Consider the following 17,875-nt stretch of genomic DNA (forward strand, 5'->3'; position numbering starts at 1 on the left):
CAGTTTTGTCAGAATCAACTCTAGGATTATATTTTTACTAGTAAAGGTCTAAGCTGCTTTCTCATGGCCAAGTTTGGAGCACACAAATAATGTGCCCTTTCAATTAAAAACAACTGCTGTGGAACACCAGTCCAGTTGCTTATATATGCTTTCTTAAAATGAATACAGTCTGTTCCTTCCAGCTTCTCTGGTACAGCAGAAAATCTCAGCTTTTCCCTATGTGCTCTGTCCTCAAATTCTATTATTTCTTGAAACACCTCTTCTTGATCAGTTTCATAAACAGTCAGCATTTTCTTCATTTCAACCTTTGACTTTTGCAGTTTTATCACCCCATCTGAATATTTGCTTAAAGCTTTTTCCATTTTTACCAGCATTTGGTTGTTTGAATTGATATACTCCTGCAGCATTTTATTTGTTTTAATTAGCTCTGAGTACATTTGACTTGTTTTTTTACTCTAGGTTACTGAAAGTCACATTTTACACCAAAGCTGAAGCTTGCACTGTTTTTTAATGAGCAACTGCAGAATTCTTCCTAGTCAGTGTTTTCTCCTCACCTTTTGCGATTGATTTTCTTTCAGGTTCTCTGAATTTTTTTTTTGCTGGCATCCAGGCAGTGCACTCACTAGCCAGTTACTGAAATTTACCCAAAAAGACAAGTTCACTGACTCTCTTTTCTGAGTTTCTATTTTCACACTGGGAGAACTGAAATTAAGCTGTTAATCAGTATGCACCCATCTTGGAAAAACACCTTTAAGAAATTGCTTGACCTCAAACCTAGAGGCCAGAGGAGGATTCAAGGGCATACAAGCAGAAATTGCTGACAGGCAAGCTTTAACTGAAGAATATCCCAACCCAGGATGAAGCAGCTCACACAAATAAAAGAGAACCAGAAGAACTTCCACAGAGAGGGGGAGCCAGATGCACCAGACAGAAAATTGCTTCCATTTGGACATATAAGATTTTCTGGTATTTACTAGCCTCTTGCAGAACCAATAGCTTGTACTCTGAAAAAAGGTGCCTAAAAGGGATCAAAACTCCATCACCCACATTGTCAGTTGAAGGGTGGACAGATGAGAAGATAGACTAAAGCTCGCTTATCTTGTGTAAGAAGATCCACCCAGTTGGATAAAGTGTGGCGATTGCCCCTAGTCAGATGAGAAAGAAGGGGGAACTGATGCTGTCTGTGTCAAAAGGGAATCACCAGCAAGATTTTGGGAGAGTCCTGCCTGATCTTGTGCAGAACTGATGGCAACAGCGGAAGGGAAGATAAGCATACAGAAACATCTCCTCCTATGAATAGACAGGGTGTCCACTTTCCAAGTCAGAGGACTTAGGACTCTGGAACAAAATAGAGGAAGTTGTTCAGAAGGGAGGTGAAAAGATCTACCTGAGGAATACTCCACTGACAGACAATGTTCAGGAACACATCTCTGTGAAGCATCCATTCCTGAGTTTTTGTGCTGGACCAGCTCAAAGTGTCTGCCTCTAGACTCTATTCTGAGGAAATTTAAACCACCTGAAGAGTCACTTGATACTGGAGAGCTAAATATCAGATGTAAAGAGCCAGTCTGAACAGGAAATAGGACCTCATGCCCCCCTGCTTGTTGACATACCACATCGTTGAGGTATTCTCTGTAAAACACTGAGGGGCCAGGTATGAATGAGGGAATGAAAAGCTTGCAGAACCAGAAGCAGAGCCCTCACCTCTTTTAAGATGATATGGTCTGACCTTTGATGAGGAGGCCAGAGACCCAGAATCTTCAAGGGGCCACAAGAGGCACCCAATCCCTTCTCTGAGGCACCTGTAAAAAGCTCCTGAGTAGGAACTGCAGCCTGAAAAGGAAGCCCTAGATTGACAGAGTTGATGAATCCGCCACTGAAACCTGAGCTTGAGAAAGGGAAGAATAAGGTACCAAGAAATTTAGCATTGTTGAAGCCACAATGATTTGAGGTACTACTGAAGGTTCTTCATATGGAGCCTGGTGACAGGGAACATGGGAATGGTGGAAGCCATGAACTCCAGGACCCTAACAAATCCCCTGGCAGTGAGGAAAAAGGGACTGGAAAAAGGTAATTTTGGGGGCAATAAACGGTAACAAAATGGGAACTGTTTGAAGACGGCAGCCAATGAAAATATGACTCTGGGAAGGTGTGAGAACTGATTTCTAGAGGTTTATGGTGAACCTCATACTGTGTGTAATAGGCAAAAAGTTAACTGGAGATCCTGAAGGATTCTACTGAGGCAAGGAGCTTGAATAAGAAGCTCATCCAGTTAGAGAAAATCTGAATACCTTCAAGCCTGCAAAAAGCAATGACAGGTGCAATTCATTTTGTGAATACCCTTGGGGCAGAATAAAGACCAAATGGCAAAACTGAAAATGCAAAGAAGAGATATAGAAACATGAAAATTTCCTGAAAAGAGGATGGATGGGAATGTGAAGGTGTGCATATTTGAAATACAGGCATACACGAAAGGCAAGAAGAAGTAGAAGAGGAAAATGTCTGAAGGGATAACATGTGAAAGTCTGAAAGGAAAGAATCTTAAGAAAGGTGTTAAGCATGGAAAGATCCATATACCCTCCTTTCATGAGACCAAAAACATTCTGGAATAAAAAACCCTTCCCTACCTGGGTTGGAGGCATGGCTTGAATGGTGCTGTGATCAAAAAGACAGTGATCATCATCTGGGAAATGAGAAAGCTGGTTAAAAGTTCAGAAATCCCTGAAAGGGAAGGAAGGGACTTCTAAACCATGAAATATCCCTGAAAGATAATTTATTTATTTTATATTTGTTGATCAGGCTAGTCTAGCTGGATACATATAAAAATTGAATGTAAAAAGAGTGATTAAGTAATAAATTATTCAAGAATTGTAGGGGGTATTTGTCCTGGAAGCAGGAGAAAAAAAGGGGGAGGAGAATAAAAAAGAAAAGTATGATTCAATCAGGCTTTGAGCAGGGGCAAAGCCAATGTATTTTTAGGTGATCTCTGAGGTTTTTCTTAAAGACTGATGTAGATGAGAGAGAAGTGAGTGTACTAGGAAGCTTGTTCCAGATTCTACCCACAACATTGGAAAAGAGTGACTCTCCCGCTTTGTTATTAGATAAACTGTTGGCAATAAGTAATTTATTAGCCGAGCGTAGTGTTGTAAGATTTTTATATGGGGAGATTAAATTAGAGAGGATAGGAGTATTAGTAGGATGGTGCAGGATGTTTTGTGCAATCACCAGTTGATTGTATTGTAGTTGGTTTTGTAGTTCTAACCATTTTAGTTGTTGAAGGTTGAGACAGTGGTGGGTTCTATAAGGGGAGCCAGTGGCAAATCTGGTTTTATTATTGTAGCTAGTTTCAAGTTTGGTAAGATTATGTATTGATAGGTTGGTATAAATGGCAGATGCATAGAATAGGGTAGAAGTAAGATGAGTCTGGGCAATGGATTTCCTAGCTAGTGGGGTAAGGAAGGGTTTTATTCTATACAGGGAGCCTAATTTTTTATTGACAATTTTTATAGTATTGTTAACATGGGCATCGAAGTTGAGGTTATGGGCAATGGTTATGTCAAGGAGATGAGCAGTAGAATTAGGGGAAATACAGGTTCCATTGTCAGAGGTAATAGTGAAGTGGATTTGTGGAGATTTTTTGGTGGGAGTAAAAAGCAATAGTTTAGTTTTTTTTAGGGTTAAGGAGGAGGCGACGTTGGGTGAACCACTTTTCAACTGTCTTAAATACAGTTTGTGTAAGGGTCTGGAGAGAGGAAGAAGACTTGGCAGTACAGATAAGAGTATAGTCATCAGCATATTGTATACAGGTGGATTGTGGAAAAACAGTATGGAGATCAATAATAAAAATGGAAACAAGAAGAGGGCCTAGGATAGAGCCTTGAGGTACTCCAGTGTTCACTGGGAGGCATGTGGGCAAATTATTGTTCCAGAGTACTTCTTGTTGTCTGTTTTCAAGATAAGATTTAAACCAAAGGATTGCTTGTGGGTCAAGAGTTTGGGCTGTTAGCACATTGATAAGTAGGTTGTGATTGACCATGTCAAAGGCTTTAGATAGGTCAATAAATAGAGCAGATGAGAGAAAGTTATTGTTTCGATTCCTGTTTATACAATCAATAAAAGTTAGCAGGGCAGAAGTAGTGCTATGAAAGGGTCTAAAACCATGTTGGCAATTTGCAAGCAAGTTATTGAGGAGAAGGTGCTTAAGTAGTTGATGGTGAATACATTTTTCCATAATTTTGGCTAATGGGGAGAGAAGAGCAATTGGTTGGTAGTTGGAGATATCAGTAGATTTACCTCCTTTATGCAAGGGGATTATATGAGAGACTTTCCATATGGAGGGGATGTAGCCTTCTGAGATAGTTCTGTTTATAAGGATGGGAACAGGGTATGCTATGGCTTTAGCTGCAATTTGAAGGTATTCTGCTGGGATGCAATCAGCAGAGGGAGTGCAGGGTGTGAGTTTTTGAAGGAGTTTGCAGATAAAGGATGTTGGTACAGGTTGCAAATGTAGGGAGGGAAGTGGACTGTTAGTATGTAGTGTAGGGGTGGGGGTAATGGGAGCTAGTGTTTGAGTTAGAGTTTGAATAGCTTCAATGAAGTAATTGTTAAAAGCATTAGCTATTTGCAGAGGGTTATTACTGGGAATAGAGCAGGGAGAAGGAGTTCTAGCATGTCCTGGTTTGAGAAGTTTATTAATGCCAGACCAAAACATTTGAGGATTTTTAGAGTGTGATTGTTGCAGGTGGAAGTAGTAGTTTTTTTTTGTCTGAGATTATATCCTTTCTGACAGCATTTCATAGCTGTTTAAAGTATAGATGGTCTGTAGAGCTTTTAGAGGTTCTCCATTTTGCCCATATTTTGTTTCGTAGAAACATTTTTTCTTTAGTTAGTTTTGTGAGCTAAGGGGCTATGTTGGTCCTAACTCTGGAGGAGCGGAAGGGAGCATGGCTGTTTAGAATTTGAAGGAATGTAGAATTAAAATAGGAGATTGCTTCATCTAAATTAAGTAGCTTTAGAGATGACCAGTTGCAGGCTTTTAGCTCATTTATAAAGTTCTCTGCTTGGAAGTGTATTTTAGAATGATAGGTAACAAAATTGCTATTTTTAGGGCTGTATTTCTTTTGTTTTGCAATGTAGGTTAGAATGTGATCACTGATGTCATCTGGGAGAGTTCCTGTCTTGTACTTTTCTGGGTGGCTATTTATAAGGATCCAGTCAAGAGTAGTTTCTTTATTACTTGGTTTGTGGATTCTTGTGGGGAGTTTATTATTTGATTGAAACCAAATAGATTTATGTGGGTGTTAGGGTTGAGGGAATTACATGAGGTCCATTCTATATTAAAATCGTCTAATACAATCATTTCCTGAGGTAAGTGGGTGGAAAGGCTACTAAGAATGTTTTCTAGAGTGTTAATATTATTTCCTGGAGGGATGTAAGAGCAGATTATATAGATTGATTTAGAGCTATTCATTTGGAGTTTGATAGTAAGGGTCTCAGCATTGGTATTTGAGGGTAGTGATACATCATAGGGTGAAACAAGAAATTCAGATTTGAACAAGATTGCTACGCCCCCACCCTTTTTTGATGTACGGTCGCATCTTAGGATATTATATCCAGGTGGGGTTATTTCTAGGTCATGAGTAGAATGTTTTAGCCAAGTTTCTGTAAGGCAAAGAATATCAAATGCATGAGCTTGAAGGAGAGCGTGCAGTTGACTAATTTTGTTGTTAATGCTATGAATATTAAGTTGTGCTATTCTGAGGGAGTTATCAGATATTATAGAGGAGGTAGCATTATTGAATGATTGTTGTTGTAGATTAACATTTAGTGGGGATGGGCCAGGATTAGGATGAAATCTCCACCTGTTAGAATGTTTGTGGATTGTATCAATGACATTTTTAAGCTTTTATAGTGATTGGGTAGGGTTAACATGTTGGGGAGGTAAGTAACATGGGTACATCTATGGAACCTAGGAAGCAGATAAGCTGAAGTAGAGGTGATGTTGCTATGAGAGAAGCAGATGGGATGTGTAGTAGGGAGAGTATGCAGATAGGACACTTTGTGATTCAGAATGTAATGTTCATAAGCAGTGTGGGTGCAAGTTAAGGTTAGAAATATAAATAAGGAAGAAAAGACAAGAGAGTTTTTGAGGATAGGTTTATGTGAGTAGGCCATTTAAAGTAGTAGGATAAAAAGGTTATGTAAAGTCGATAGGTAGCTTAAAATATAGTTGAAGGGTAGGGTGAGATAAATGTAGTGGTATGGAAGGATGGTCAGAGGAGGTAGAGGGGAGTGGATGATAAACTAATATATGTAAGAGGAGTGGTTATAATTACTGAGAATGAGTAGAGGTGAGTAAGGAGTGAGCTAAGGGGAGAAGTGATAGATAATGGACACAACAGACAGAATCTGATGTAATTTGCAGTCAATTTTGAAGTGACAGGGAAAGGTAGAGAGACAGGGGAACCTGGTTGAGGGAAGGGGGAAGCAAACTGTCAAACAGTACCAAACTTATCCTGAAAAGGAGGTTTCTGGGAGGCAGGAGTCTGAGTAGACTTAACAGCAGGAACACACCAAGAACCTTTCTTACCCTTAGGAGGAGGGCAAGATTGTCTATGAGCAAATGTAGGCTTGGAAGGGTAGTTCATCTGAAACTTAGGAATGGAGAAACAAAAATATGATTCAGCTCCTCCACGGCCTTGCCCTTGTCCTGGAGGTACTTAAAAGGTTGTCAGCAGCAGGTCCAAGAAGACGTCATCAGGCAATGCCTGAAAAAGAAGCCAAGAATAACAAATCATAACTGAACCATGAGCAGCAGCCCTGGAAGAGGCATCAGGAGTATCATAGCTGCATTTGACTGAATGGAGAGCAACTTGCAAAGTGCAGCCCATTAGGGAAAGGGATGAAACCTCCCTCTCAGAGTCAGGAAGGTCAGAAACCACCTTAAAACCTTAGAAAGGAGAGCCAAAATATACCTGGCCATGTGTGTCTGTTAGTTAGTGGTTCTAAAGGAGACAAAGTGGCAGCAGTGTAAATTTTCTTACCCAACCTTTCTATGGCCTTACTATCCTTATCAGAAGCCAGCAACTTTGGTGAGGATTAGCAACTTAGATGGCTTCTCAGAGGACACTGACACTACAGAAGGGTCAGCAGAAGGGCATTTGTAAAGAAATTTGGACTCCTCAGGTACCTTATAGAACCTATCCAGATGTTTTAGTGCAGGAGGCTATGAGTCAGGGGCTACATAAGCTGCAAAAAATGTAGCTAAAATGGGCAGCCAGAACAGGACGAACAACAGATGGTTTGGGAGACTCCATTTATAGCAGCTCATAATAACTTTTCTGAATATCAGAGACCAAGGAACAATCCCAATTAAAATAGTCTATCATGTGGGAAATGGTATCCCAAATGAGAGCTCATGCAAAGGTTAGTCTGGACTTAAGGAATATTCCAGAATCCAGATCCTCATCTAATTAATTCAATTCCCTAGACCTCCTGACTGGAGTTGAAGATTGAGGTGGGGGAGCAGGACCCCTTCAGGTGGCTTCAAGGCCATCAAAGCATTATTTATTTAACATTTGTTTACCGGGAATGTCTGACTGGGACACAGCCCATTTTCAGCAGAGGCCTGGGGAGAAATGCTTCAGAAGCATGTCTTTGGAAAATAAACCTGAAATACTGCCACTCATGTGTTTCAGTCTAGCTAGTAAGCAGCCCAGAATGTTATTTGGCCCGACAGAGGTAGTGAGCTTTGTTTCTGACACTGCCTTGAAAACTTGAGATTTGTTAGGTGGGGTAGATGTGGGTATTTGATCTGAGAACATTGAAGGAGAGGGGGAGTGAAGTTGGAGACAAATTAATCTGCTAGTTAATTTGGCAAGGTCTTTTGAGTCAGAATATGTGGTAGCATTTACTATCAACTCTGTACAGTACTGGACATTGTTTCTGATATTTTTAACATAGTTGTTTCTGATATTTCTAACATAGTTAAATAAGGCTTTGTGGTCATTGTTCACTTGGGTGGCTACTGTTATCTCATATCTGGCTTTGATTGATTTGATCAGGAGTTCCTTGTTTAGTTTAAAAAGAACATTTTAGGCTTCATGAGAGTTAGATTTACCTTTGCACCAATGAGTTTTTTCTTTTGTTACAGAGTCTGCTTATATTAGGGTTCCACCATTGTGATATATTTTTGAATTTTACAATGTATTTCTGAGGGGGACAGACACATCTATGCAACTATTTCCTTATGCAGAGAACTTGGCAGTGAAAGATTTCACATAAGCAGTGGGAAAGTCGAGGTGGAAGAGGTTTTTGGATTTATTCAGGTCATCACTCAGTTTTAGTAAATTATCCTTTTCAAAGTATCTGATTACCAAGGTATAGCAGAATGCTTTTGGCTTCAGTTTTAAGGTGAATGTGATTGACTAGTGGTCCCATTTGACCAAGGAGGAGGTTCCAATAGGTGGGGAGCAGAGCTGTTCCATATTGGTAAGGACCAAGTCTATTATCTTCCTGGATGGGGTGGAGACTAACTGGTCCAAGGAGTTTATATTTATGAAGTCCAGAAATCTCTTAGCATACATATTCGAAGATTTACAGGTCTCCCTGGTGATGGTGGGATAGTTGAAATCTTAGTAGAATAGTGTTTGTCTTAATACATAAGGACTCCATACTGGTTAGGTAGGAGGTGTGGGCTACGGGGACATAGAGAGGGTCCTGTACTTAGCTATGATGTGATAAAGGGTTTTGTTTATAGTGAGTTGTACATGGAAGTGTTCCAATCCATTATCTTGGAGAATGAGTCTGTAGGGAAGATTTCTTTTTTTAAGAATATAGACACCTCCCCCTCCTTTAGTTTCTGCTTCTAATGTGGTGGGTCGTATACAAGTGAAATGCATTAATGCCCTCCACTGATGGAGTATTTTCACTGGTCTTGAACCAGGTCTCAGTGATGAATCATATCTATATCTTCCAAGGTAAGCAGCACATGTAGAGTGTGAAATTTTTTAAGGCTCCTAACATTGAGTAGCAATACTAAGGTCCTGATTCTGTTTAGTTATGTTGGAAGTGACTGCTTAAAAAAAGACACAAGAGGGGTGGGTTAGTCAATATACAGAATCCATGCGGGGAGAAGTGCAGGCCATCCCTGGTAAAACATTTTGAACAGTTTCCCCATCTCAACCCAGGGTAATACTTATATTGTACCCTCTTAGAATGACACCAGAATCTAAGCCAATTGTTGAAGTTCAGTCTATGTTCACGCTTCAAATACGGACTAAAGCAAATGACATATAATCAAACATGAAAGAGTGAAACATTAAAGTACCGAAAAATCTTAACATCATAAAATAATTCATTGAATGGCCATAGTTGACCAACAGCCAAGAAGTACCACGATGCATAAGGTAAACAAAGGAAGCCTTTTTTTTTAATGTGCCCTTTTCCCCAATGTAGTACAATCTCGGAGTTAGTATATGTAGTTACGGGGGAGTGGGAGGTGCAGCCCCCCACATTAGTTGATTCTGTTTGTAATGTTGGCCAGCTATGGCCAGTCAATGAATTATTTTATGATGTTAAGAGTTTTCAGTACTTCAGTGTTTTGCTGTTTCCTGTTCGATTATAAGCCGTTCACTGTAATCCGTATTCAAGGCTTTACTATGTCTAGGCAATTCAGATCATGTATCCCAGCTCAAAAAGGGTATTTTTTTGTAGTTACACCCATTTGTTCACCCAATATTTCTGACAGAATACTCTGTAGGGAATTTTTAAAATCTGCCAACTCATTATACTCCCAAAACATACGTTGCCAGTTAACTCTTTCTTCTCTATCACACCTCCAACAATTGCAATATACGGGAGGAAAATTTCTTTGGAATCTGCTTGGGGTATAAAAACACCTATGCAAACAGTTCAAAGAAAAAATCCTAAATCTTCTAAACTTTATTGCATATTTAGGAGCCATACATACATCCTCCCATTGTTTCTTTGTGAATTGCTTACCCAATCTCTCTTCCTAATCTTTTCAAATCTCCTCTAATTCCTATAGTTAAAATATAATATTTTACATGCCCTAATAATTATCCATTTTTTAAATGCCACTTCTGTTTCAGATTCAGCTAAAAACTCTACCACAGCAGGTCTTTCAGTTAGGTTTCCTCAATCTATTTTTCTTTTCCTATACTCTGAGATCAATCACTAATAGTGAAGGCAGTCACTAGCCTGTAGTCTAAATGTCTTCTTGGTCTCTTCCCATTCTATTACCTTTCCCTATCTAGCTATCTGCTCCCAATACCTTGGTTCCTTTGTCAGTAATCCCTATCAACAGAATTGGCTTTCCCCATTCTTGTGTTGGCTTAGCTCTTAGAATACTTTGTTACATTATGAATATAATATTCTGGATTGCTGTTATTTTCCTGAAGGATCCGCATCCAAAATCCCCCTCTCTCCTTATTTCTTGAATTTCCCCTGATTCATCAGAATCCTTTTCCACCTTGAATTATAGCGTTTTTCTTGTGTTTTGTAATGGAACCTTAACTGTGTAGCTCTAAAACATCCCTTCAAGTCAGATAATCCTAAACCACCTTGTTCTATTGGGAAGATCAACTTATCCCACTTGACCTGTGCACTCTTCCAACTCAAATAAAATCCTTCAACTCTTTCTTACTCATTGTTCACAATTTCTCTTCCGGTCGAAAAAAATATGCCTGAACTGCATATAAAACTAAAGGGGCTAAAACCATTTTCAGAGTGTATCTTGCTATCTACATCCATAAACATTAGCTTCCAGTACCTCAGTTTTGTATTAACTTTTGTTTAGTCTCTTCAGACATATCCTTAGCTGCCATAACAAAATTATTTTTAACCCAGAGTCTTAATTTTATAGTCCTCATAAATATAGGTATTGTTGAACCAATTCTTATGTGGGTACACACTTTACAGCTATATCCTTTGTTTTGCCTTCATTAATTTTATATCCCAAAAAAACTTGAAACTGTCACAGAATGCTCCACAACACTGAGACGTCATATCATGTACAAAATATATCATCATCTGCAAATAAAGCCAACTTTTCTTGATTACCATATCAATTATACCCTAGAATTTCTGAGTCTCTGAATCTCTTATTTTATTTGCCAATGGTTCTAAATATAATCCAGATAACAACGGGGAAAGAGGACAGCCCTGTCAGATTCCTCTGTTCATACACAACCTAACAGAGAAGAACTCTCCCACATTAATTTTGGCCTCTGATCCCTCACATATACGCTTAATTAATCTTACTATTGTATCAGTAGGGTTGCCACCTTTTCAAATGCCCAAAGTGGGACATTTTTGGTACAAACATCAGATTTTGCAGGGCAGAACATTTGACACTATTCCCCATTCAGGTATTATTGATAAGCTCACCAGCCTGGGCATAAACCCTTATGTCACAAGATGGATCGCAAACTGGGTCTCAGACAGATCCCATAAAGTAAGAGTAGTGGGATCTATGTCTGAATCCATACCAATAATGAGTGGTGTGCCTCAGTGCTCTGTCCTGGGGCCCCTTCTGTTTGGCATATACTTCTCAGAAGTACAGGCAAGCACGGAAGGGCTGTGGCTGACTAAGTTTGCAGACGACTGCAAACTGGGTGCTATAATAGAGTCTCTGGCCGACATGGAGATCCTCCAGAAGAGCCTAAATGAGACTGATGCATGGTGTCAAAGCCATGGTCTCAAGCTAAATGCAAAAAAATGAGTAGTAATCCCCTTTGGAAAAAACAGAGTACCTGCAAACTACAACATAGGAGGTAATCCCCTGAAATCTGAAGAAGAAATAAGGGATCTAGGGACCCAAGTAGACAGTCAGCTTTCCTTTGATAACCATGTTGCCCAAGTGGTTAGAAAATCCTTCTATGTGACCCATCTGATAATGAATGGGTTCGCATCAAGATCTAAGGATGTAATGGTGCCCCTCTACTCTTCCCTCATCAGACCTATTATTGAGTACAATGCACCAATTGGAATGTACCTGGCTAGACATCTCCAGCAGCTGGAGAGACCACAGAGGTACCTAACCAAGAGGATTACTGGCCTCAAACAGTTGCCCTATGCAGCACGATTGAAAAAGCTAAGACTGTTCTCTGTTGCATACTGCTTTCTCAGAGGCGATCTCTGTCTAACGTGCAGAGCCATGTCCAACCCAGAATTGTTGAACATGCTCCATCTTAGCAAAACCAAATCTACTCGAGCTATACGCTCTAGGGATATAAACCTCAACACAACAATGAATAGAACATGCTAGAGGGATAGATTCCCTTCACAAAGACTTCCCTTACTATGGAACAGGGTCCCGATCTACATAAGACAGAGCCCCTCACTATCACTCTTCAAGAGGAACCTTGATGGGTAAAAGAAAGTTCACACCGGGGATCACACCAACAGCACTACTAGATAGGGGCCAAGGGTACTAGCTGCTAGGACAAGGGTCTAGGGAACTACTAAAGGGGCGGTGAATACCGCACAAAGTGGCTGGGCTAATATATGCCTTCGGGCAGATAGCCAAGTACCAACCTATGAACCTATAAACCTATGAACATACCCACGGACAGTACAAAGGAAAGAAATTCACTTTTTTGACTAAATAAAAGCTTATTCTTGTAGCATCTTAGTTGCTTATTCCGTTTCTTATAACATTTAGGTATTTCAGATGCAGAATAACTGTTTTATGCAACTACTACATAAAATATAGGAAATAATTTTGTCCTAAAATCTCAGGACATTTGCCATTTTTTCAATTTTTTTGCAGGACACAACTGCCCAAAGAGGGACTGTCCCTCGCAAAGTGGGACAGGTGGTAACCCTATGTATCCGGGAATGCAAATACTTCCAGTGCCCACTCAAAATCGCACCTTTCTCTGCCAAATGCTTTCTCTGCATAAAGACCAAACAACAACAGTGGAATTTTCTTGCATTCTGCTTCTCTTTGGATCATCATTGTTCTATTAATGCTGTCAAATGTTTGCCTCCCTCCACAAAACCACAATGATCAATGTCTATCAATTTTGGCAATGCCTTTGCCATGCTTTAAGGTATTATAGATATAAACACTTTATAAAAAGAAGTTATGTACATTTTCATTCTTCCTCACTGCATGGGTTCAGATCCGACTTTGCCATCTTCTTATAGATTCTAGGATCCGACTCTCAAGCTCCTTCCATACCCATAATTCCCCTGACTACTGCAATAACTCAGATTGAGTTTGGTGCTATTATGTGCAATACCATCAGAAAAACCTCAACAAAGCTAGGACAGAAAGGTAATAGCTAAAGCATTAGGAGCTCAAACGGAAACTACGGTTCCTATCAAGAATTCCATTAGGTTCATCAAAAAGACACAGACAGGGGGAAGAGAAGTTGAGGAAGAATGAAAATGAACAACACAGATGGAATGTTATGGTGAGTACATAACTTCTGCATTCATTCCTCAACGTGTGGGACAGAGTCCCCAGCTACGGTAATCCTGGGAGGCCCTCAAGGAACGATGTTCCAGAGAACCACAGAACCAAAGGCAGCTCTGTTTCTGGAAACTATGTCCAATTTATAATGAGCAATAAAAGTATCGATATTAGACCATGTAAGTAGCTGCATAAATATCTTCAATGAAAGCCCTAGCCCAAAAAGCAGTAGAGGTAGACAATGACCTGGCGGAATGGGCCTTTGGATGCATTGGTAAAGTTACTCCTTTCATGTAATAAACACAGGAAATCTGTTATCCATTTAGCAAGAGTAACTTTTTAAACTGGTGTTCCTATTCTGTTTTTAGCAAAGGAAACAAATTGATTAGTTTTCCTAAATTCTTTGGTTCTTAGAAGGTAAAACCAAAGCTGTCTATGTTCATCCAATAGATGAAGGGTGTTTTCAAAATTGGGGGAAAACAGTGGCAAATTAATCACTTTACTGAGGTTGCTCTCAGAGGCAACTTTTGTTAAAAATGAAGGGTTTGTGGATAAAGTTAACTTTGTCTTTGTGGAAAAGCAAACACAATGGTTTGGAAGATAGAGCTAGGAGCTCAGATACCTGTCTTGCAGAAGTTATAGCCACTAGAAAGACAGTCTTACATGAAAGAAACCTGAGCTCTACTTTAGCTGATGGTTCAAAAGGAGTGTATACTAAGGACTGCAAAACCATACAAAGGTCCCAAGGTGGAGTAGTGTTCTTTACATGAGGTCTGAGTAAATAGGTATCCTTCAGGAAAGCCTTACATAATTTACCTGACGTTAAAGAAGCATTCTCTCTGATGTGATAGTTGGAGATGGCTGCTAACTGAACTTTAATAGCAGAAAAACGTGCCCCCTCTTCAAAATAGAGACAAGGAAATCAAGAATAGTAGGAAGTGGAGTGGCATAAAGTGATACAACTTTCTCTGTTGAGCCCCAAAACAAAACCTTTTCCATTTACTTTTGCACACCTTTCTAGATGAAGGTTTATGAGATGAGCTTAGTATTTTTTGAACTGGGGAGAAAAGCCTGTAATGTCTAGCCACCACTGGAATTGGAGAAACCATGCAGTCAACCTGAGACCTGCAATCTTTGGTGAATCAGCCCTGATGGTAGGTAAACAGATAGGAGGTCTGGACTGGGGTCCGTCATCAAAGGAGGGTATACCAGGTGATACCAAAGGAAGGTAAACAATATCTGTCGAGAACAAAAAAGGAGGCAATGAGGATTACTGTGCTCTTCACCCAAAGTGCATTCTGAAGAATCTTGGGGACAAGAGGTGGGGGGATAAGCATAAAGGAGACCGGAGGGCCAAACATGGACTAGAACATCTCTCGGTGACTGTCGCTGTGCTGGGATAAGGGCATAGAACCTGCTGTATTTGTTGTTGATGGGAGATGCAACTTAGTCACAGCAAGGTTGACAGAAGATAATTTTTCCTCTGACTAATTGAGAGACCAATTGTGAAGCATGAGGATGGTCCTGCTGAATTTGTCTGCTAGAATAAGAAGTTATGTACCTACCATAACGTTCCATGTTAGTTGTCTTCTTCTCACCTTCATTCTTGCTGGTTGGGGTTCGGAGCCGACCCTCGGCTCCGACTCAGCCATCTTCAAAAGCTCGAGAGCTACTTACTGGCTCGAGGCCCCCCTATATCCCATGATGCCTGGCGCTAGATACCCAGATCTCGTTTGGTAAGTCTAACTGCAGACATAATAATAATAATAATAATAATAATAATAATAATAATAATAATAATAATAATAACAATACAGGAATCCTGTCCTAGATTGCATAAATCCTACTGGAGAGACTACTAGTCAGAAGGAATAGCCAGAGAAGACTCAGCCAGTGAGAAAAACATAAGGAACTCTTCTCGGTCTACTAGGATAGGGGGATGGAGAGTGGGACGCAAGAAAGAAGGCGAGAAGAAAACAACTAACATGAAATGTTATGGTAGGTACATAACTTCTTAATGTTAAGTTGTCTATCTCGCCTTCATTCTTACTGGTTGGGACAGTGTCCCTAGCACCTCAATCCTGGGTGGCTCATCGGAACAGACTCTTCAGAACAGTAGAACCAAAACCAGCTCTGCTCCCGGAGGCCACGTCCAGCTTATAATGTGAAATAAAGGTATGAGGATTGGCCCATGTAGCTGCCGCACAAATAGTTTCCATTGGCAATCTTGCCTGAAAAGCCACTGAAGCAGCTAGATGTCTAGTGGAGTGGCCTTTCAGTTTAGCAGGAAGCTCTTTATTCCTTAGCTGATATATAAATGTAATGATAGCTGTCAACCACCTAGATAAGGTTACTTTTGACACAGGTAGACCTTGTTTACCCTCAGCTTAGGACAGGAACAGCTGGTCTGATTTTCTTATTTGCTTAGTTCTATGCAAGTAAAAGCGTAACTGTCTATGAACATCCAACTGATGCAATTTGTATTCCGCCTTGTTGGAATAATTTGGAAAAAACACAGGCAGGTCAATAGACTGATTCAAATTATTGTCAGAAGAAACCTTTGTTAGGAAGGAAGGATTAGTCCTGAGAGACACTCTGTCATTGTGGAAAACTAGATAAGGAGGACAAACACAAAGAGCCTGAAGCTCAGAAACTCTTCTGGCTGAAGTAATTGCAACCAGAAAAAGGGTTTTTCAAGAAAGAAACTTCAAGGAACAAGAAGCTGCCGGTTCAAAGGGGGGCAGTATCAGGGAAGCTAAAATCAAATTTAGATCCCACTGAGGTGGGGGTTCTCTCACTGGGGGCCTGAGTAAAGTAGTCCCTTTGAGAAAAGATTTACAAAGCTTATGGGACATAATACTAGCATCTGATAGACCTGTATGAAAATTTGAAATTGCAGCTAACTGAACTCTAATTGTGGCAGAAGAAGATCCAGCATGAAAAAGTTCCACTAAAAAATCCAAAATATGGTGCACAGGGGCCGAAAAGGGATCTATATTCCTAGCCTCTGCCCAGAAAGAGAAACGTTTCCACTTACTAGCATAAGTCTTTCTAGTGGTAGACTTGTGCGATGATAAGATGATTTCACGCACCGAGTGGGAGATGTGCGGAAGCCTGGCTCAGGTCGGAAGTGGAGCAACCAAGCAGTGAGCTGGAGAGATTGAAGGGATTGGTGCAGCCCGCCCGACTGATGGATCAGGAGGTCTGGAACTGGGTCCAGGGCTGCTCCAGAAGGTAATGATGCAGGAACGGGAGCCAAATTTGTCGAGGCCAGTAAGGGGCAATGAGGATCATCTTGCATCCCAATGTGGTAGCTTTCTGTATCAAATTGGGAATCAGGGGGAATGGAGGGAATGCATAAAGAAGTCCCTGAGGCCAATCGTGAACTAGAACGTCTCTGGGGGAGTGTCCAGGAAGAGGGAGGAGAGAGAAGAAATTGTTGCACTTGCTGTTGAAGGGGGTGGCAAAAAGGTCGCAGCAAGGCTGACCCCATTTGCGTAAGATTTGGTCCGCCACTGTCTGATTGAGAGACCACTCGTGAGACATGAGAATTGCTCTGCTCAGCCTGTCCGCTATAACGTTGGACTTCCCAGGGATGTGCGTTGCTAACAGAAACCGTTGGGAAGAGATCGCCCACTGCCAGACTCTGAGTGCTTCTCAACATAGGGGGAAGGACCTGGTTCCGCCCTGCTTGTTGAAGTACCACACTACCGACATATTGTCTGTTTGAATTGCAATGGTCCTGGTAGGAAGAGAGTTGTCAAGAGCTTGCAATGCCAAAAGCACTGCCCTCATCTCCAAGACATTGATATGCAGATGGTACTCGTGTGGCTGCCAGGTGCCTTGGACTGTTCTGCCCTGAAAATGCCCCCCCACACAATCAGGGAGGCATCCGTGGTCACTGTAGCCACTGGAGGAGGAAGAGCAAATGGTCTGCCCTGTGGTACTGATAGGGAAACCATCCACCAAGCAAGTTGGTTTTTGCATGTCTGTGTGATCATTATTTTGCGAGACATTGAAAGTTGCTGGAAAGACCATTGGGTGAACAGCATCCACTGAAGAATCCTCATATGAAAATGAGTGAGGGGGACTAGTATGATAGCCGCTGCCATGAGACCCAAGGTCTTTAGGACGAATCTGGCCTGAATTTTTTTGCATCCTAATAAGACCTGGACATGTCGGCGAATGACTAGCACTCTGTCTAATGGAAGTCTCGCTGACATGTCCTTTGTATTTAAGTTTGTGCCTATAAAGGTAATAGATCGACAGGGCGACAATGCAGACTTTTCGAAATTTATTGTGATGCCTAGTTTGGAACAAGTTTGGATAGTGTAGTCTCTGGCTCGCAGCAGGTGATGCCTGGTGGCTGCAGTAAGGAGCCAGTCGTCTAAATATGGAAACACCTGGAATCCTTGCCATCTCAGGTGAGCGGTA

At 40.8% G+C, this 17,875-nt stretch overlaps 1 protein-coding gene across 1 annotated transcript in view; it reads right to left on the minus strand.

Moving 5' to 3' along the window:
• Positions 1-17,875, minus strand: part of VAV2 (vav guanine nucleotide exchange factor 2) — a 3,316,635-nt gene that overhangs the window by 1,367,526 nt on the left and 1,931,234 nt on the right. The gene's annotated exons all lie outside the window — the stretch shown is intronic.

This window comes from Protopterus annectens, chromosome 16.part0 (assembly GCF_019279795.1).
Source record: "Protopterus annectens isolate FY-2018-M chromosome 16.part0, PAN1.0, whole genome shotgun sequence".
NCBI lineage: Eukaryota > Metazoa > Chordata > Ceratodontiformes > Protopteridae > Protopterus > Protopterus annectens.